This window comes from Anser cygnoides, chromosome 4 (assembly GCF_040182565.1).
Source record: "Anser cygnoides isolate HZ-2024a breed goose chromosome 4, Taihu_goose_T2T_genome, whole genome shotgun sequence".
Lineage (NCBI taxonomy): Eukaryota > Metazoa > Chordata > Aves > Anseriformes > Anatidae > Anser > Anser cygnoides.
The window spans coordinates 39,920,574-39,943,978 of NC_089876.1; the positions used below are offsets into that span (position 1 = coordinate 39,920,574).

At 34.2% G+C, this 23,405-nt stretch overlaps 1 long non-coding RNA gene across 3 annotated transcripts in view; it reads right to left on the bottom strand.

The window, feature by feature from the left end:
• The window catches only part of LOC125184113 (uncharacterized), a 301,133-nt gene that overhangs the window by 39,079 nt on the left and 238,649 nt on the right, over positions 1–23,405 (bottom strand). For 2 of the 3 annotated variants that reach the window (XR_010831122.1, XR_010831123.1), the window contains 2 exons: positions 21,340–21,463; positions 13,071–13,198 (listed from right to left, as the gene is read on the bottom strand). This is a non-coding gene — a long non-coding RNA (uncharacterized lncRNA). Of the gene's footprint in view, positions 1–13,070; positions 13,199–16,189; positions 19,179–21,339; positions 21,464–23,405 lie in introns of those variants that run through there. The other variant, XR_010831125.1, reaches the window with a different exon arrangement.

Consider the following 23,405-nt stretch of genomic DNA (forward strand, 5'->3'; position numbering starts at 1 on the left):
ACAAATATTTTGTTGACATCATAATTATTACAATTTTATTGTTATTCTGTAAACCATACCTCTTTCTCTAGGAGTTTCAGACTTGCATATTCATGTAGACATTTATTGTGCTCCACAGTAAACTACAAAATTTTCCAAAGACAATACTGGTATTGTTTGCAATTAATGATTCAATAGATTATAAATCAAGTGTAATCACTTATTTAAAAGAGAGTTTCAAATTAAAAGCAGTTTCCAATGTCACTATGCTGATGGACTACACAGCAGTTGCAGCTTGTAATATATACTGACATATAGTTCTAACTGAAAGCCTGTGGGGATCCATGAAAAATTGCAAGGGTTTTCACTTAAACTATAATTCTACTGGACAGCAAGGTCAGATATTGTGCTTCAAAGGCAGAATTAAAGGATAGGAAAATAATTCAAATGCATTTAGAAGGACATGAAATATAAATATTTTCTCTTTTTAATACTAGCATATATGAGGAATACAGTAATTATATTGAAAAAGAAAAAGGCAAAAATGGTTTCACCTTATGTCCAAATCTCTCTGATGTGTTGTTGTCTGATGCTTGCAATATTGCCACAACAATGCATGTAGGTGTGTTTCTTTGATTATGAATTTCACTGAAGTCTCTGTAGTTCTACTGTATTATATTTACCAAAATTAAGATTATAGATTTCATAGTGATAAAGTGTTCATCACTTTCCACTTTGCCATATCAATTCTGTAAATAAAAACAGTTTTTAATTAGCTTCCTACCATGTACTTCTATATATTCTTGTACTGATTGTCACCTATGCCATTCATTTTAAGTCAGGTCTTAGTCCCCATCTGAGGATTTCACACAACTTCGAAGTCAGAGGAGATCTGAACCACTGGCATACATAGCTATGGTCAGATTAAAATATTAGAGGACAAAGGAAAAAATGCATTAAATTTACTAATATCATCATGAATAACATTAAAATTATTAACCATACATGTTAAAAAACAGAACAGGAACTCTGAAGTTCAGGAAATAGAAGACCAATAGAGTGTAGGGTACCCAGACATGGCACAAAGGGAAGAGGAGACCAGAAACACAGAAGATCTAGAAAAATAGTTACAGTCCTTACATAATGTCATTTCATATCTGCAAGTAGTGAAGAAGCCCCTGGCAAACTACAGCTCTTGTGGCTGATCTTCATAAGGGGTCACAATTTACAACTTTTACCGTTTATAGACCTTGTTAACTGAATTGAAACCATTGATTTAAGGATTTCAACCCCTCTAAACAGTAGCTTCATAGGCCTCCAAACCAGCCCCCCATGATAGCCATTCTGAGTTACTTTCAACTTACTTTTTAACAAATATAGTGAGTTACATGCAAAAACTCTGTTGAAAGATCATTAAGCCTGCAAAGTCAAGCACTGAAAAATGAAGAAATGCTAGAATTAACACTGACTGTGCATTTTTAATTCCCTGTACCCCCATGTGTATACATTTTGATACAATTTTTAATTACTTAATTACATTTTGTGTAGGACAGACAGTGCTCCAGGGATGAATTAGGGCTGCATAGTGAATGAGCCTGTCATCTGTGGGACTTTTGCCTTAGCTGATATAAAAATTGGATGGTGGCAACTGAATATGCATTCAGTCATTCACTAGTAGCACAGGTTTGATGAGTAATTTAGTATTCAGCCAGGTTAACTCCCATGATGTTGGTCACTATACCGATACTGAGAATAAAGCAGTGAGTAATATCTCACTGCATTCTCACTTTCTTAATAAGAAAGATGTAATAAAATGAGATTAACAAATGGATTAAGATGGAAAGATAATAAATGGATTGTAGACAGACATTAAGCAACAAGAAGCAATAAGGAGGAGATACTTTTAGTATTTGTTTATATGCAGAAAGTCATGGTGGTTTTTTTTTTTGTTGTTGTTGATATTGACTGGTTTTTGTTTTTACCTGTGAGAAAATAAAGGTGCATTTTGCTAGTAATATTTTGTTCAAGTTTGCCATAAGTGTTGCGAAGTCAGTGGGTTATGGGGGGAGGAGGGAGAAGAGAAGGTGTTAAATAGACTATTTTAAGGGCTTTTTCTTTTTTTTCTGAAAAACAAGTCTGCACCTTAGCAGATGAGAATAGCAATACATAACTCAAAGGGTAAATTCCAATTATTATAACTTCTATTTTGAAATCAGAATCTTAACTTCTGCAAAGGTTCAGGTGAAACATTTACCAGCTGAATTAATCTTGACATTATGGGAGATCCTCAAAAAATTTCAGTATAAAACAATGTCTACTTCATTTTGCAAAAATGACTGAAAGTCTGGCAATAGGATTGTAATACTTTCCTATTTTAAAAGCCAGTAACTGCCAATGTGACAGAACTTTCCATATGAAGGTGGAAGCCAAAATAAAAAGAACTAATTTCAGTTTCCCAGACTGCCAACCAAAGACATATTTAAAGCAGGAAATAATTTATGTCATATTAATTTTTGAGTAATAAGCAGCTGCGACACTGCAGGATGTCCCAGACTACTTCTGCAGCTCTTTCTAAATAATAAGAAAAATGTAACAAGTTGTTCTGAGAGATATGGCAGTAGCTATCTCAACTCCCTAACACTCCCTTCTTTACCCCATCAAGGTGGTGTGCAACAGGAAGGAACGGTAGAGCTGGAAGTTGCAAGGTGGATTTCATGGGTAGTGTAGAAGGAAAAAAAAAAAGACAACAAAAACAGTTATTGCAGGACTAGATACCTAATTTCCTATTGTTAGTATAGTACAAGATGACAAGTTAAATTTGCACCACATAAAAATGAGTAAAAAGATGTATGTTTGATACTATCATGATATTTAGACAACTGAGATGTATGTAGAATACTATAAGATGATTTGAACTGTCATATTCCTCGCAGGAATAACTTTCAGCAAATAGTGAGCTATTCCTTGGACAACTTCCTTTTCTCACAATTTTCTCACATTACATGTCAGTATAATTTCCTAATAGTTTTAAACATGATTCTTCTTCTTAGAAGAATCAAAGATCTTTATCACTAGCACTTTTTTTTTTTTTTTAAACAAGAATTATCTCCTCTTTAAAGGTTACAGTATTCTGAGATTCTGGAAAAATGAGTCATGTGAGTATTGATCTCTTAGTTTTTCACAAAACCTATGGCGGAATGTTCTCAAGTAAATTAGACTCTCTGAGGAAAGTTCTTTAGGGTCAATTATCTGAAATGGGGCCAAGCCTGTGAAATGCAAGCTTCTGTGGCAAAACTAATATTTGGCAGAGGTTATGAGGAGGCTAAGGATCATTTTGGTTTTCTATCAAGGGAAAAAAGGTTAATGGGATATATTTTGTACAATGTATGAAGTGCTGTGCTCAGTTCAAAGTGGCATCAAAAGAAAAGAAGTATGAATGTTAACATTACTTATCATATTTAGAAAAAAAACACAATCACGAATCTCCTTGATTAGTCTCCTAATGATGTTTTTCTTTTCCCTTTGCATCACTTAGGCAATGTTATTTTTAAGTGCATTTATTATTGCACAGTATTTATTCTTCACTGATATCTCCTTCAAGAGTCTCCTCTTCCTGATTAGCAATTAAGGATTATATTCTTTTTATATACAGGGATGGTGGTTGCCACCCCTCCACTCCCCTTCCCCAAAACAAAGTTTTAACTTGAAGGAGAAATGAGTGAACCTCAGTCAAAAACAGGGGATCTGAATCAATTGTAGCTTTGGAAGTTTTGTTTTGTGGACTCCTAGTTAATATGGAGTGGTACAGTTTTGCTCCTTTAGAACAACTACTGAAATTCTTGTTGAAATAGAAGGATGCATTCAGTATGTCAAAGACATTCATTATTCCTGTGGTGGACAAATGTGGAAAGGAGGAGAAAAACATGGGTAGTGACACGAAATAGCACACGTCTCTGCTGATCAGCAGACCAGATCTATAAAGCTGAGACAATGAATTGCCGTTTAGAAATTAACCTAACTTTGAAGGAATTTTGAAAAGGCTACTATATGAGTGCATGCATAATGATACAGGTGTGATTTATCTAGAAAACTATTTCTGAAATGCAAGCTCTTAAAAATGCAAGTTTTTTTTTTCCCGTTTTAATGGAGATATTGCAGAAACTATTATAACTACAAAGACAACTTTTTTAAAAGAAAATTGGTTTACTGTAGATTTAAAGGTTTCCAGATAGTTATTTTTTGTTTGTTTTCAATTTGGAACATAAAATTTTATTATTAGAAAAATATTTTGAAAAATTCATATGTTCTATTTTATTTTGGTCTTGAATTTTCTCTTTAACAAAAAAAACAATTTGAAGAATGAGAAACAATATCAAACTAAAAAATAAAATAATAATTTGAAAAATTCAGAACTCAGGGCTTAAATATTTTTTCTTTTTCCTCAAAGCAAAATAAACCACATTAATACTTAGATGCAGCTTTCTTTTTTTGCAACAACATCTCTACCAGAAAAGCATGTGTATGTTTATATCTCTACTACAAACATTACATTCTGAATATTTGTCTGTTACAACGTGAAAGTTGATTTTTTTTCTCTTGAATTGACATCTTTTTACTATCAAAATTTGTTCCCAGAACAGAACAAGAAACCTGCAGAGAATGAATAGCAAAATAAGGAGGAGAGACTTGAATCTTCCACACAGAAGGTGGCAGAATGTAGCTCCCTTATCTGCTATACATAGTACACATACAACACACTGTAATTGTCATTTCCATTTCAAAATCAATAGATTCTAGACCTATATCATCAAGGACATGCTGGAACCTCTTCCCTACCCATATTAGCCCTCATCAAGCTGCTTATGGCTGCAAAGATGCCAATCAGTTACTGCAAAGGAAATTCACTGCATGCTCATAATAGCTTTGCAGGCTGAGTCTGTCAATCAATACAGACATCTTGCCGTGCATTGCACTTGACTCTGTCAATTTATGCTGATACATGGATGAAGCTCACTGACCAAGTCTACATAAATAAACAGGGTGGGCTTGTTAAAATAGTACTTTTTAAAAGCACTTTTACCTTAGTGAAAGGCAGCTTTAACAAGCTAGTAACACCAACAAATGGATGTTTTAATCAACTGAAAGTCATCCATCTCCTTAGGATCAGAGTTTGAGTGTATAGATTATCCTGCTTATTAAAGTCTTTATCCCATCCTCAGAGTCAATGGTGGAGTCCACATTTTGGGATAGAGAATTGATTCCCAATGAGTTTAAATTTGGCATTGTTGTTGTTTGTTTTTAATCCAAGTTTGCAACTTCTCTTACAGTATTTAATAAGAGCAGAAAAAGTTTCAAAAAATATGATTTTTTTTTTCTATCTAAAGTACATACAAAAGTAAAAGCCTATATTTTGCATTGCTCAAGCCATAGTTAAATGATTTACTATGTAACTGAGAAACTTAGACTTGGTAAACTTCAATTCAAGACTGAGCACACTTAAGTAACTGGACAGGCTTATTTCACAAAGATTTCACATAGTAGAACATCAGATGACAAATCTATTTTGTCACTGAAGAGCTTTACAACAGCTATGCAAAGTGGGTAGAAAGTATTCTCAAAGCTCTCTACATCAGACACTCATTTATAGAAGGCTACTGCTAAGTGGTCACTTCATAAGGCTGGTATAGGAAAAAATATGTTTTTAGGAATTTTCACATCTTCTCTTTTTGCTGATCTAGATTTGTTACTGTTATGTTCATTACACAGTAGCTAACTGTTCATGCCACAGGCTATGAACAGCAAATGAAATCAAGGTTCTAAAAAGAAAAAATCCTGTTTTGTATACATTTCCTTTCTGAAGGAAATCATTTCCTTTTTCTGAAGGCTGAAAAGGCAATAAAGTATAGAAAATGTAAATGTATCCAAACAGAATTTGTATAAATAAAATTTTTCAAAATCATCTGCCATCTGTGAGCTGACAACGATCAATTATGAGCAGGCCATGATTAGGGATAATCACTATTTCAAATCAACAAATAAAAAAAGCGTTAACAACATAGTGTTGCAATAACATAGGTGTTCTGAAGGCATATGCTCTTCAATTTTTCTTTTTAGAAACACTGTTAGACTAAGAGAGCAGATATCACCTACGGCTCTGTTTCCTAGGAAATTTGTCTTTCTCCTTGTCTTCTATAGACAGACAATGTATTTTTTCAACTGACTAAGAACCAGCAGGATCTATTGTTTGTCATAGAGCTAGTCTGCTGATAGAAAAAAAGCTCAAGAGAATCTATTTTTCTTTTTTAGTGATGCAAAAGAATGTGTTACAAAACCATCTGTTAGCTTCACTGGCTATCCAGTCAGCATCTATTTTCAAAACTACTTGTTTGGCAACATATACCACAAAAACTATGTTAATGTTGCATGTCAAAAGCAAAGAGGAAGGCAGCTGACAGTTCTGTTATAAAACATAAACAAACAAAGAATTTCAACTCAATGTTTGTGATGAACCAGAGGTGCAGCATTCAAAAACATCATCCATAACCTCTCCAGAATAAATGGAACTGGTAAGTAGTTATGAACTCTCAGGAAAGGTGTACCGCACTATGATGTGTGTTGCTCTCCTGATGGCAACAGAAGTCAACTGAAGAGACTACAGCCTTCAGTCACTGTAAGAAGTCATTTCAAGAAATTACCAGTTTCATCATTCTCAAATGACCTGTGAGATAACAGCAACTTCTATTACAGCATTTCAAGAAGAGAAAATACATTCTTTCTGATGGCAGTATGCACAGAAATGAACACTCACATCTTATTTGCAAGTTGAGGGATACTTTTAGGAAATGTTACCTACCTGCTGTGTTTTCAGCAGATCATTCTGAAGAATACTTTATAACTCTCTTGTTCTAATAGTTAAAACTACATTCTAAAATGTAGTGACAATGTCTTTTACAGAATTAATAATGATTCCTATATTATATTTGACTAATATAAAGTACATTCCATACCCTATAAATTTCCACCAACCATATATCTTTTTACTCCCTTATTTCCTAAAATGTTAATATTACCATTTCAACTGGAAATCCATTCATCTTCAGTTGTTACAAAATGCATGTTCATTTTGTCTGCTTTATTCTGCTCAATCGATTTTCTTGATTTTAAATAACATATTTAACACTGCTTATTATGGCTTATATTTAGGTATTTTCACCAAAAATTCATTATTTTGTACCCTTCAGACAAACAGCACAAATATGTAGTGGCAGCTACACATCATCCAATGCTGATGTTTATGGTTTCTCACCTGAACTGCTTCCTGGAGAGGATATAGCACTAAATCATTCCATATAGCCAAACACATTGCTAAAAACAAATAAAACCCACAACACAAATATAACCTGGACATTTAGGAACAAAATGAAATTCCATGAGAAGAACTTCAGCCAAACATATTTCATAATATGAATATACTCTGTCTTCCTTTCGTGTTTCAAAGGATTATCTGCTCTTTGCCCACTTTATTTACCAGCTTCATCACTGTTCCTGCCCTAAAGCCCAGAATGGTTCCACACGAGAGCCACACAATGATTTCTGATGGTCAGGAAAGAGGATTTAACTCCCTTTCCATGAATCAGAACACACTTTAACTATATGTTACAATAGCCTCGTGATATCATATTCAACAACATAATTTAAATAGCTTTACTAGGGGATAAAATTGTCAAATCAATACAATCATTATTGTATTTTTTGAGATATTAAATGAATCCTGCAACTTCCCATAATATCAGAGAAAATGATAGGCAAACATTGGCTATGTCTAAATTGAGAGAGCTAAAACTATCACCCCAGGCATGTGTCTGTTCACTCTTTCTTCCCAGATATACACTTATATAGATCCCAGGGTGCAGTATAGATCAGAATTGCTATGCTATGTACTGTTCAGCATGACATATGCTTTGGTCTTTATTCTGCCTTCCATGTGTTTTTGAAATTTCTATATATTCAGCTGTTCTCTGAACCAGAGAAAGCCCTCAGGATTAAGAGGCTCTGTTCTCTGGACAGCTTTCCTAATTTTTAAAGCTTTTATCCAAAGAAGTCTTGAAAGGTGATGGGCTATATCAAAACCGTTTATGCCACGAAACAGCAGTGATCAGGTGAAATGTGACCTTCCATTTGAAACATAAAAAATTGCAGTAAAGTGAAAAATTTCTGTTGTCCAAACACTTTTGAAGAATTCTGTTTCAGTCTGTACAGCTTGAACTTAATTTGCTTGAAAATATGCATGGTTGTTGTTCAACAATTACTCTAAATTGGCACCACAGGCTCTGGGGAGTACAAATAAGATTTTCAAAAAGGTTAAGCTATCGCATTTAACAGTAGCTGATTTATAATAACTCCCAGCTGAAACATACTGAATTCTTGTAGTTTTCAATAGTCAGTACTACAGGATAAAACGACTTTGGTTTACAATATTGTACCATGCCTGTAGGAAAGTGGGAATGGAAATACATTTCCTTGTTACCACTGTTTACTAACTATATGCTTAAAAAACACCTTATATCTCCTTACAAGATATTTTCTTTGCTAAATGCACACCTTCTAATGTATTAAAAATTCAGAGATTAAAACGTGTCTGCAAAAACACATAAATCAAAGAGTCTGTTCATACCTACAAATTTAAGCTGATTTAAGAGATTCTGCATTTAAATGTGATCCAAAAATGGGATCTGGATTTTTGCAGAATCCTTAAATAGTAATAAAAAATCATTTAAGTTTGAAGTGATTTGTTTAAAACAGTTATTCAAAGGCATGCCAAGAGAATCAAATATTATTTCCATCATTGAAGTATTTGTCAGACACTCACACTTCTTGTCTTTCATTGAAAATACATCACATAGCATTGAATTGTTAATAGTTCTTGTATTAGCTATTGATAATACTTTACAGTATGATTAGGATGTAACAGTTTGTCTAGAAATCCCTCTTACTCATCCATTTTCCTACAAATACACACATTTTTAATGTTGAACTAATTCGTTTCAGGGTTTCTCATCCTTTAAGTATAGCTCTTTTCAGGAGTAGGTTTATGTCCAGGCCTCTGATGGCCAAAAGTGAATGTAATCAAATAAGAAAGGAAACTAATGGCAACAGAGCTCTGACTTACACAAGAAATATCCCAGCTATTGGTAGGAATACAACAATACTGGTAAACACAAAGGCAGCTTTTTGGATGGTAACACTTCCTGTTCACCTTGGTGTGACTACTAAAAACTAAGTATGCAAGTGTAAGAACTTTCACATGCCAAGTTTCAGTGCATGCCCACCACTCACCACTCATACCCATAAGACTTGCAGAAATACGCACTGATGATAATTTTTAAACAGTTAATTTAGTTCAATAAACAAAGAAGCACGGACAGAAAAGAGAAACAGAGAAAGGAGTGTTTCAGGACAGTCTCACAACGGAGGGATCCTAAAATCCTTCTGAAAGTCTGCCTGCAAGAGAAAACATTGCAAATCTTGTTTCCTTGACCTAAAACAATCCCAGCTTTTCCTAGGCCCAAAACATTGAAAAGATTCAAGACGTGCAGAACAAACTTTGCTTTTTACAAATCTCTGCTTGAGTTATTATATATTTGTCAACCCAAAATAGCCTTCATTCGCCACATCTAGGTACAGAGCCTAGATGTGTGCAATGCAGCTCTCTCAACAAAGTGTTTTGTTGATACATTTGCTGTCCTCTGAGAAACAGCTGTATCAGCTTCTTTTACTGACACATGAGCAATAGGTCAAAGGGCACTTAATTCACTCTAAAAGCCAGTAATGCACAGTCCATGTCTTCAGTGGATGAAACAGCTGCTGCAGAAGACTGCTAATTCCCCCTACCTTCGCAGCATCAAACCGTGAATGGGAAGAAAAGCATGGGCAAGATAATCTACAACGAGCCTATGACCTGGAATCAGGACGTGCTTGAAGAAGAATGAAATCAAACAAATTGAGACAGAGGTTGTTTCATTCTATTTCACAAAATAAATAATTTTGAAGACATTATAGAAGAAAAGATGAAATATGCACAAGTATTTGACTGGCTTTAAATTGTCATAGCTAAAGAAATAGAAAACAGCTTCATAGCAAAAGCAAAGAACTAAAACAAGAGCTCATAGGATTTGATCCACGCTGAAACTGTTGATCCACTTTGACCTTGGGCAAGTCATTTTACTGTTATATGTTCTGAAAGACAGTTACCATTAGGTATACTGAATTTCTATGACACATTTTGAGAAGCTTTATGAATTTTTATTGGCTTTAAAACAACTTGAAGAAATTTTCCCAAGGATTCAGATGCAAGCACCTTTTATCTTTATCAATTATAAAGACACAAAGACACATTTTCTTTTCTATGCATCTGGGAAAAGACAGTGATGGTTTTTGTGATACTCCTTCTGTGGCTGGCCAATGTAGTTTATGACAAAGGAGCAAGCCAAATGGGAAAAAAAAATAGAGAGATCTGTTCTTGTATCAGGTAGGACTTCACTAATATATAACTAGTATAAATTATGGGAGTCATAAAAAAAATCAGTGGAGTCAAATCCACATAAGAGCAGGTTAGCAGGTAATTTGGCCTGACATTTAAAAAGAGAAATTAATTAATTTGAAACATGAGATGAAATCACACAGTGAATGCTCACAGATCTTTATCCTCTTAAGTTTATCTCCAAAATACTAAAAAGTGAAATTCTAGACTTCATAAACTCTACAACGGATATAAAAATGTTGCAGTGGCAGTTAGAAGCAATGACACAGAAGGCATTCGTTTGTCTTTCAGTGGTTTATGGTAGCTTGCATGACCAAATAGTAGAAAATTTTCTATGCCTTTGATATTTAAGTTCACCGTTTCCTGCCCAGTCTCAGCCACGTGTAAGTATTGATACTTCTGGGTTAGAATCATTTTACCTGGTTGTGGGTTTGATCACTAAGTACACTGTTTTATTCTTTTTTCTACATATCCGATAGGGGATTGTTAGTTTCTTTCAAGTATTCCTTTCTAATTTCTTTTTACTTCTACACGTCTATTTCCATTGTGTTTAACAGCTAGAAAGCTAAATGAAATCTTTCAGTGAAAAAACTATGCATATTACAATGCTACTTCTGTCTGACTACACCTGCTTAACTACAGTTTTTCTGAACTACCTAACATTTCAAGTCTCTTCTGATCATAATCTTGCAGCAACACAATTAGTTCACTCTCTCTTCAATTGATTTTGTTTTGGTTTAAACACAATTCTTCACCAGATTTCTCTGACCATTTTATGGGACACATCGCAACAGTCTCTTTCTCATTAATGAAAATAGAATTAAACACACTACTTGCTTGCTTAGCTAGCAAGTGCTTCAAACCTCATCTGTCTGATAGAGCTATAAAATAGTGCCCAGGATTACTTAAATTTGTGGTTCATCTCCTTAAAAATCCCTTATAAAATCAGTCATCCTTGTCAGTGAAACCATTCCAATTTTATATCATTTAACAATTACATAACAATTAGAGTGTAAGCTTTTTCATGATTGCTGTGTGTGCTACGTAGAGGCAGAAAGGGCTATTCACCCTTGTTCAGCCTGCACCACTCATCCCTCTCATCCACACACATTCTCAGTGCCCTGATTTATCCAAAAGATTTACACGTCTATATCCTCTAGCAGAAAAGATCCTAGCTGTCCTGTGCTTTCTTTTGCTACACAGCCCCTACTCTGCAGGGGGAAACACAATATTTTAAAGAGAGCATTTTTTCTTTATGAATTTCTCCCTCAACTGTCTACTCTAGGTGCAGCATTTTATTTTATTTTTATTTTTAGGAGGTTTCCAGTCCTTTGGTGGTAAGGAAACAGATGTTTATTTATTGGCATTAGTAAATAGACTATTAAGGTCTATAAGTGTGACTGGTACATATCCCATCATTGTCTCCTTCACACATGTAAATATAATCTTTAGGTACAGGGAGAGATGGTCAGCTATCAGATTTCTAAAGCCGTTTCTTCCTCAAATTCTAATGTAAATTCTACAATATATACTCATACAATTTTTTTTCTTATGAATAAATCCTTAACTTTCTCACAAGTACAGTACCTTTTAATCATGTATTTGTATTGCCCCTGCAATTCTTAACTAATTAGATTAAAAGTAGATTAATCTCTTTCATACTTGCTAAACTCAATAACTGTTCATGCAACAATCAATACACGTTTAATTAATAGGAAAATAATTGGCTTATTAAATTAAAGTTACTTTGTTTTGCTAAGCATTTGCAATGAAATGCCATTTTTCATCTCCAACACTAAATTTAAATTTGGAGATAAGGAAGATAATCCCCTAGGCCATTTTCCAGGTTTTGAAATCAATGGGAGTTATGCACATGCAAGAAATTAAACAGAAGGCCACGTTATAAAACACTGGATCACACTTCTTAGATGGCAATCAGTTTATCCTCACTTCCTTATCAGTTCTGAAGTCACTGTTACACTTAAGTCTAACCTGACAGAGAAATCTTAGTTTTCAAAAGTTGTCAGTTACTACAGATGTGTGGAACAACACAGGAGTATTTTCTCTGGCTTCTCCTTTAAAGGAGTTGAGCTACCAAAAGGAGTTAAATTTTATTTATTTAATTAATTTTTATCAGGGAGGAAACTTTTGCTTGGATTTCATTACATATTAAAGACAAGAGGGTTCAGTCATGAGACAAAAAACCCACAGGAACTTAGATTCCAACAGTTAGTTTGTCCATGGAAAACGGACAAACTTGATGGAAGCCATCAAGTAGTAAGCATTTTTTTTTCCTTTTCTTTGTAATTGACAACAGAAAACTAAGACTACATTACAGATCAACTTGGATTCCACAAATACTTTAATATTAACCATATTAATTTTACAACTGAAATCACATCACATAAGCAGTAGGCATGTTCCACCAAAAGGATAATTTTGGGAACCCGTATAATTTGCAAGCATAACAGCAACCTGAGGTACTGATGCAACATCATACAGATATCCAAATTAATAGTTGTTTGTTTGATATGCGTTTGTATATACTCACTCTTTTCCACAATGAAGGCAGCTGGAAACAGGAATTAGGAAACCGTAGATCATGGGCTTTCCCTGGATTGGTTTCTGGACATCCTATGTGAACTACTCTTTCTGGCAGCAATGAGGTCAACATTGTTGCTGAATATGGAAAATGCAGAAGAGAAATGTTACAGATGAAAATGTTTCTATAATTCACTATCCCAGTTTCACTCTCACACCTCTTTTTTCTCCAATATTTGTACAGATTCAATGTTTTTTCCTTTGTTTTGAAATTTAAAATCTTACCAATATTTCTCAAAGTTGTGTCATTCTAATGTCTTACTTCATATTTACTCAGACATATTTTACCCGAGATTACTTAACATTTATTTGAAGCACCTCTATATCTTTCCATAACAGCAAGACCAGGATTGTGAAAACTCCGTCCTGATTAATGAATGGGTTAATTAAATGCCCTCTATTATCATCAGCCCACAGGTAATGCTTTTCAATGTATTCATGTTATTAAATATTAATAATTATATACAGTATATTTTCTAGCCACTTGCTTTAACAAGGTGTTATGAACTACTGTAAACCTCTTTAAAATCACTGATTATCCAGTGATCATTCCTCGAATTAATGAAACTTGCTTTTATGTTTTTTACCCTTCTTACAAGTGCTAAAGATTTCTTTTTTCTGCATTTCCTAAACTGCTTATAGTCAGCATTATTCAACAGCGACAATGCTACTGACCAACTCCAAAGAAAAACTCAGCCCAAGATTTTATAGATTATAATCAGTTATTTGTAACATTAGAGAGCTTACATTCAAGGAAATGTCCTTACTGACTACAGCTATAATTTTGTATACCCTTCAATAGCTCATTACATTCTGTACAATTTTGCAAAACTTGGTCACAATCAGAAAGGAAATAAAAACATATCCCCTGAAGTATTTGTCCATTATTAAAGAAAATGTGACATCATTTTACTTTCTCCAGATTCATTGCTTTGCTTGGACAACTGCTAAAGTATGTAAGTATGTTAAAATGTATTCAGGTGCTTGGTGTCAGAATGTTTTATTAATAAAGCCAATCTTCAGATGTTCACCTTTCAATAGTAGTGGTGTCATCTGTGTATTACTTTCTCCACGTGCAGTGAAGTTCAGAGATGCTTGCATTTGAATATTTTACAATAGCAATTTAGACATATTTATTCCATTCTTTAACTTTTTTTTTTTTTTTTTTTTAATGAAGGCAGAGAAAGCGAAGCTGAAATGCCCTGTTTAAGGCCAGAGCTGTTCTCTCACAGGACAGATGTTACAACTTGAAAATCCTGACAGTGGCATCCCTCAAAACAGCTAGTGGCTATGACACATTAAATAATGCCGCTATATAAATATATCAGATCATTCATTTCAACCTTGTTTTCCAGACTGTTTAATTAGTAGCTAAGGATTAGCAGTCTCACAGATGAAAAAGTACAGATACAACCACTCATATGATAAACAAAAATGGTGTTTTCCTTCAGATATTATTAAATGCTGGACCTCTCAAAAACTGAATGTTGTGAAAGAGGTAAATGGATTAGATTATTTTCTGTTGTAGAGTTAACTTCAGAATTGATTTTACACCAACTGAGGATATGACCAAGTGCTTTTAAAATAATACATTACAGTTTAACCATCAAAATGTTTGTTCTTTTTTTTTTTTAAGCAAAATAACATTTCGAACAGATGGACAAAGCTTTCATCTTTTATGTGGAAAAAAAGACAAACTTCAATTAAAATGTTCAGAACTGCAGGTACCAACAAGTAAAAGGAGGCTTAAAGCTGTTTTGTCTAGTTTTATCTCAAAAGGTATTCATTCTCCAGCAGCTCAGTTCTCGCTGGTATTCCAGAAACAAATTGTCTCACCTAGGTTTCAATGGAATGGCACCTTTCTAATTCATACAGGCACAGTGATTATTTCCTCCTACCAACTAAGGATTTTAAAATGAATAACTCAATTATCCAGAATTATAGGGTAGCTTGGTCTGTGGGTTTTTCATCCAGCATGAAAACAAACAAATAAAAAGCACACGGGAAGAAAAGAAAAAGTGAGGGGGCACACACACAAATCTGCAGTCATGCATAGATTAAAACCAAAAGAGAAGCAAAACTTTTGCCTTTCCTTACCTTAGGGAACAAGAAAAACAAATGATGCATGTCTTGGATATCTTTCATGCAGTTCTTTGGAATCCTTAGAACCTCTGCAGGTAGTTAAACCTTTGAAAATCCGATTTATGTCAGTATTTTCCCTGACAATAGGTATCTACATCAAGTCCTTGCATGCTGGGGGCACAACAAATAATTTAGCTAATATCTGGACTAACCAATCTAAGAGCTAGGCCAGATATTTTCATAGGATCACCTCAAAACTCCTGGCAATAAGCATTACTGATTGATGTGTTCTACCCAGAACATGCAGCAGCAAATCCATAGTATGATACCAGATCCAAAAGATGAGCCCAGGAGGAGAGAGAGAAGGAAGGGCAGTTTGTATGCACATGACCAAATGCTGGCTACCCACTGCAAAATATTCGGTAACCTCTCAGCAAGTCTTATGATTTTTTTTTATTTTTATTTTTCTGCTCAGTGCTACACTAATACAGTCAGTCAACTATTTTGGTTCAAAAGCCAGCTTGCATCAGGCTGCATTGTATAGTATAAACATACTCTTTGTTCCCCAAAGTCTAATTAGCTCTTCCAAGCAATTATGGAAGAACATGGAAGTTGAAATGAGAACGATATTTTTAAGCAGTAACTTTATTCCTCTCCCATTCTTTAAACACAATATTATTTTCAAAAGTTGATTCCAAACCTCTCTCCCCAGAACTGCCTTAAAAAAAAAAAATGGACAGAGGAATGAGACAGAGTAGGCTGTGTGGATATTAGAGTGTTTTTAAGGTGTAGACAGGATTATTATTATTATTTATTTCAGAAAGACAGCTTAAGTTAAGTTTCTTCTTTGCTGTCTACTAACAGGTGGGATTCTTCAGAAAATAGATTTTTCACTTGTTGGCATTTTGACAAATTGCAATTTCAAGTCTATTAATTACAACATTAAAGTGGAAAAAACCTCTCATGGGAATAATCACATTTCATTATTTGTGTAAAACTATCACTTGATAAATATTGGATTGCAGTGATACATCTCCATATGTCAAGGTTTTTATTCATATGAATAGTCACTAATCATTACTAGAATTAGCTGTGATCTATTTTGATCTTAACAATTCCAGTGGGGTTGATTTGACATAGTGGCTGTAATTTTCAGCATTAGATCACAGTATCAGCTGAAAAAGAGGGGAATTCACCCAGTTAAAAGATGGCTCAATTTTTAAGGCAGCTTCCTCTTCCATTTCCCAAACATAACACAAAGCCAATGCTAAAGCAACATTTTGAGTGACTACTGATCTCTGCAAGCAGTCTTTGCCAAACTGCACACTGATCTGGATTTCCAACCAAAGCATGTCCCAGGGTATGTAAACAATTAACTGAATTCTCTCTAATATTGAAGAGGAGATTAGGAGCCAGCAGGCATCAACATTTCTATTTTAGAGTTCCTAGCTGCACCAATTCTGTGTCAGGGAATGCTCAGAAACACTTTCATTTGAACTGCACCCATCCAACACCCAGCAAGGTACTCAGAGCCACATACAGTATATTCTTCTGCCTGGGCCATCTGCAGCACTTGAGCCAGCAATCACTCTCACCTGAAGCATTTCTTGTAGGCAATGGTTAAAACAGCATCTCACCTGGTATTAATCCACTTCTCTGTTCAAGGAAATGCAAACCTTTGCTCCCCCCTTTCCATCTGTTTCATGAAGCAGCACCTTATTATGAAATATATACCCAGGAACAGGATGACAGATTGAATAGGACATTGCTGTACCAGGCAAGTAACCACGCTAGTAGGTCAAGTGGTATATTCACTTTATTTCAGTGTAAAGATTAGGAACCATTCACATATTCGTAGGCAGGAATAACTAGGTTCTACTTCCTGGGCATAAATTAATCTCCTTTTATGTTGCAGCAATAAAACACTTGGACGTGCCACCTGGCCTGGTGCCTCTAGCCTGGTACTGAGTTGCAAGGTGTAATGGACGTAAGATGTAACCTTCAGTCTCTCCAAAAGCCATAGACATCAAGCTCCCAAATCGTGCTACAGCATTTAGATACTTTGAAGTCAGTTATAATGAAATACTTGCCTCCCTTGGAAGACCTATAAGCGCGTTCTTCACTTCAGTCCTGTTATTGTTAAAAAATATCTGAAAAGTATTCTTATATAATAAATAACAGTAATATTGTAAATAAAAATCAAGCTGTACATAAATATCCAGGGTGCAATGGTCATTACGGTATAGGAAGAAAAAGAAAATAAAGTACATGCTTTACATATGAAACAAGACAAACATGAAAAATAACACTTATCATTTTCAGATTTCCACTTTAGCTGTTACACAGCTAAGCCCCAGGGATAAAATAATTGGTCTATTCAGAACTATTCAGAAAACTATATTTTTTTTTCCTGAAATGACAGTTGTCACAGATTTTTACTTTTTTTTTTTTTTTAATTTATAGCAATTCATTTCCTGATCCTATGAGCTTACTGGCTGATTCTCAATCTGAAAAATCAGAGGTAGCTGGAGAGAACCAGTAAATTCACTGACTGATACTTTGATTTCCCCTTCTATCTTCACACCAGTTGAGTAATAAAAAACAAACAAACAAAACCACACAACTTCTATAGTTTTGTAGTAGGATTATTAATTGACTCCTTTACAGATAATAGCAAAAGAGGGACTTTTTTTCTTTTTTTCCCCAACTCCCCTCCCCTTCCATTTTCATCCTCTGAAACTAAAGCACCTGCTTTTATCTAGATCCAAACCAATTCCCAGCTGTTAGGAAACTCAGGGAACATTTCCAAATTCTACTCAGCTTCCTTAATTAAACTTGTCCAACCTAGAAGAGCATCCTTGTGGGAAACAGTCGTGTCTTTTTTCAAGGTTAACGTTCTTTTAACCTCCTTCAGAGCCAGTTATCTTACCACTACTGGCTTCCACAATTTGAACAAGGTCTTACTAGCACTGATGGATTACTCCAGCAAAATCTCTTCTAGTTAAAAGCATTTGAAACACACCCAAGGGGGAGAAATAGCATTAAAGCAGAGATTTATCTATTTATTGCCAGGCAGGGACTCCCTCAGAAAGGAGTAAATCAAAGATAGTTCACAAGTTCTTAGCAAAAAAGAAAAGACGATGGAATGACAAATTTTCCATGGCACTTGAATCAAGGAAAATGATAGTTTGAAACAGAAAATCATAGTAGATTATTTACACACGATCATCACTTCAGAAAGCTTGTAGAATAATGAAAAAGTTAAAATGTATGTGTATCTGTAGGTGCAAATATCCTAGGCACAGCCTCTATTTGGACTCTACTAAAAAAAAAGGCTTAAATGTAACTTTCTTTTTCTTAAATGATTATGTACTTGTGAGACAAAGACCATACTCTAATGCAAAACAATACTACTATGGAATGAAAAACTAAATCAGAATAAGCCCTCCAGTAAATGTCAAACAAGACACAATAATTATTAAAGTTATGTATTTTCGGCTTAATAAAAATGGTGATAACTTGATGCAATATGAATTTCAGTAACACGTACTTAAACTGAAAACTTTCATGGCTATAACATCATCCAGATACCGCAACAAATTCTAATATAATTTGTATATTTCAACTAGGCAACACAGTACTTCTCAGAAGGACTTTGGTATGCTACTTAAACTCCCCGTGAAGTCATGAAGTTTTTCCATTGATTTCAGTAGGAGATTAAATAGACCCATCTATAACAACTTCGGCCTTTTATAAGGTTGGGAGCCAGAGTACACTAAAATAATCCACAGCACAGCCAAAGAATATATATAAATCACTTTTTTTTCCTAATGCTAGAAGGTAACATTCTTGAATGAAAATATAAACATGAAATACTTCTCCCAACAGAACTGATAATAAGAGTCCTCTCTTGCAACAGGGTTGGACAAACTCAAGACAGGAATCGAAGCCATAGGTCTCCCGTAACCTAAAAAGACTGTAAAAATAGCTTGCTAAATGTACGTCACTCTGTAGCCAGTGTTGTACAACTAACATCACATCCATCTGCCTTCGGTTCAATGAGCAGGTCATTAGATGATTCAGAGACTGAGTCTGATTTCTTTAACAAATCAGTTTATCAGTTCTGCTCCTGGTTCTACAGATAATGCTGTTAAGCCTCAGAGAAAGCATAGTAACCATTTCAAAACATATGCATTTTCATCCAAATCGAGAACTATGTTTTCAGATGTTCTTTACATATGTTAAAAAGTTTCTAAGTAGAAGGGTAATTTCCAAGTGTATTAAAAAGCCTTTCTCTAAATAGCACACTAAAATAAAAACAAACCTGAAGCCTGGATCAATTTCACAAACCCATACAGATTGCCTTGCTGGTCATATTGATAGGTAGAATGAAGTTATGGAGTTTTCAAACAGCTAAATCATTTTTTAAAGTAAAATTTTAAATGATTTTGATGTGTGGTGGCCAAAGTATTTATAGTGAATTAAAAAGAATTCTTAAGTGCCCACTATAATCCCTCTGTAGGATGTTATGAATACCAATTCCCTATTTATTTCAGGAGCTTGCAGATGTCACACCAATCTCATCATATTGACAGAAAAAATCTGTTGGGACTATCTGTGCATTTCATTGTCATGATGTAATGAAACAACGCCTGTGACAGTCTACAGAGACCTGCTCCTGCTATATAGGATTACTGCAACAAAACTACTGGAATAGAACTTTCATATGAACTATTCACTTTAGCATCAAAACTGGTTTAAAATAGTATTAAATTACACAAACCTACACAACCTATCCAGCTTTGCAGCTTTTTTTTTTGTAATGAACAAAGTCTAACTACTTTTTTCTCTTTTCTATATCAAGACTCATCTTGTGAGTGACAGTATATATTTGCTTTTCAATATGACTAGAAAATATTTTTTGTCCATGATGAACTAAAAGTACTCATATTTTTTACAGTGCCATTGTGCTCAGTTTCAAAACATAGAGCTAGATGAATAGACCATATCATATTACAAAGAAGTATTTTGGATTGTTATTATTTTTTAATTCTAGAAGTACTTGTTTATGTTCACACATGTATGCTTATTTTGTAAGATAATTTTGGTCAACATTAACAGTTACCAAAGACAACAGTTCCACTATGTAGGCAGGCACGTTTTGACCTAAATTTTTTTTTAATTCGCAATAGCATTTTTGCATCCACATCCTTCAGTGTAGCAATTCCACCTCTGGTAGTGGAAGTAAAGAAAGATGGTTCTTTGAGATTGGAGCTCTTTAATATAGTCGCAAGGCAAATTAGGTGAGATTTCACAAAAAGAAGCATTAGTCAGCTTGGAAGAAGTACTAGTAAAAGGATTTGTTTTCTTTTGATTTGTGTTAGCTTTTACTGTGTCAAACTAATGATATATGATACAATGAAGCACTACCTTATCATGAAGCAAATTAATGCCCTGGTTGGTTTAAAACAGAAAGATAGCAGTGATATTCTTTTGCTAGAAAGTTGTATATCAAATCCTACAATCAGCTTACTTTCACTGGGTTGGCTGAAAAAAAAAGAAAAAAAAAGGAAAAAGCCCAAACCAGATGCAGTTCTCAAACATACTTGCTGTAAAATGACACAGGAAGAGCAAACAGAGTATTCAAACAAAATTCATCCACATATTACGGGACATAGTGCAGTTTTCTTCAGTTTCTCCTTTGGTACATCAGTGGTAAGACAGCTTTCAGCAAATGAAAGGGTCATAAAGGCAAATATTGCATGCTCTAAATTCACTAAAAATGTAAGTATTAGTTCTGCAAGAACAGGATATACAGGATATTTGGAAATTAGGTGGGATTTTGCAGTTGAAATCTATCACTATGATAGGCATACGAAACAGATGAAAATTGTTTGGGATACTTTAAGGTCCAGAACTTTATTATCTGGTATGCGTTTAAGAGAGATTTCACATGCAAGTGTCCCAAAAAGCGCAGTAGCATAGGATTTTACAAGAAAATACATCACGATATGATGACAGTGAAAAAAAAACAAACAAAAAAACAAATAAAGAAAAATATGTCAGCATTACTCTACACACTTTGTAAGCAGGTGCCTCAGAAGCAGTATGTATATCACTGTATAGAAAAAGCTTACCTAGATAAACACCAAGCTCTCTAAAAATATAGCAGGAGAAATCCTGGTGTAGGCACATTCTTCAGGTTAACGAAGCTCTCCTCAAAGATAGTCTGCTTCTCAAACATAACAAAATTGCTCTGGACTTGAGAAAAAAAAAGATACACATAAAAAATCTGGAAGGAAAATCTAGAAATAGGTCTAATAATAATAGTAATAAAAGTTTCATAATTTCTCCACTCTCTTAAGGAAAAGCAAGTCAACAGGGCTCCAACAACTGTTCCAGAAACAGTTGTCAGCTGTAAGAAAGAAATTTTGACCTCCCCTGAACAAATTACTACAGTTCCAAGAAGAATTAAGAGCTAAGTTTTGCAGTTACTGCATATTCTTGCTTCTTGTTTGTCTTCATCTGTGCCCAGGACAAAAGGATTACTCAAAATGTCAGGTGTGAAAAGAGCTTTGCCTTTATTTACATTCACACTAACATCATCTGAAAAGAGCCTGGTAGGAGTGAAACTACAAGCTGGAAAGGAAGAAAATCAGAAAAATAGTATGGAATCACTAAATGTTGATCACTTTCCAGCTGCTGAACATTTTGAACTCTGCCTGTCCATAGATCTTAGAATCAAAAAGCACATATGTTTACTGGTATGTTCTCTGGATCTCATTCAGCCTCAAATCACACAAGAAGTTGTTAAACTTGGCTTATAGGTTGAATACTTCTACAATCATTGTGAGTGATTAACAATTTAATCCTAGGGACAGTGTTCAGGATTATAAATTTCTGATAACTTTTCTTTTTTTTTTTTTAACTAAAAAGTCTAAATCCTTAATAAGTAATATTCTAGGTGAGTTTTTTATTTGGTTTTTATGTTTTAGCTTTTTAGCAATTCAGCCCCACTCTTTCACAGATGCAAAATAAATATTCTGAAAAACTTGTTTGTATATTTTAGCATGCAATTGCTAAAGTTTTTTTGTTTTTTGCCACATGTCAAGATTTACTTTTTCTGTAAGAGTAATCTTTTAATTCTACTTTCATAATATTAAAACACTTTAAAATCAATAAAGCACAAAAATCATGTTCAAGTTTTAGTCTTGAAATGTTATGTTTTGCTGTACCTTCATCTATTTTTATTTAGTTTTATCATCTTCAGGAGTAGAAACCAGGAGTTTTGAAATCTGCAAGATTTTTTTCTACTTCACTCATGAACCTGACTATGAGTCAACTCACTGATATTGGGAGAACTTCATCCTACTATATTCATTGGATGGCATATGTGTGATACCAGATTAAACAGCAGAAAAAAAATATATATATATACATATATTTATGTACACTAAAAGGAAGTGATACTTCATATAATGCCAAGAAAAGAAAAGAGGAAAAAACTCCTTGTTTGGGCTGCTATCATCTTATACTCACAAAAAGCACTGTTTTCTTTAGCAACAATTATTAGTAGAGCTTTGTTTACAAAGAGAGCTTCTGTATCAAAGTTTAAAATCTAATTAGAAACTATGAGAAAATGATAAATAAAAAGAGATAATTAAAAATGATTTTAACCAGTATACTGTTTCTTTCTATAGAAACACATTTCTGGGGTAAAGAGCACTTGAATGACATGGAATTGCATCCTCCAGAGAAGAGTCTCTGTAAATAAAAAGACAATGGGAAGGTGATTTCTTGTACCCAGCTGAGGATAACTATTACCAGCCAAATTTTATGGTAGGAGGAATCTCAAATTGTTGTTTAGTTCCTAGTGTTTAACACTAAACCAGATGAATTAATGGCTGCACTGACAATTGGAATGGGAGAAAACCTTTAGAATATTAGCATTTTATAGGAACAATGACCTTAAGACCAGAACATTTTCTGGGTATTAGTGCCAGAGAGCCACAACTAATTAAATTAAAGCAAGCCCTGGTCCAATTATCTATGATGTATATAGTTTAATGTACCTGTTTTTCATATCTATATTTTATATATTACAATATTTCAGCTTTTTTTCTCCAGTTTCCACTGCATATAAATTCTTTTGACATGAGCAGAAGCAAATATCTCAATGGCCCATGCTCATGTGCTTTTTTAC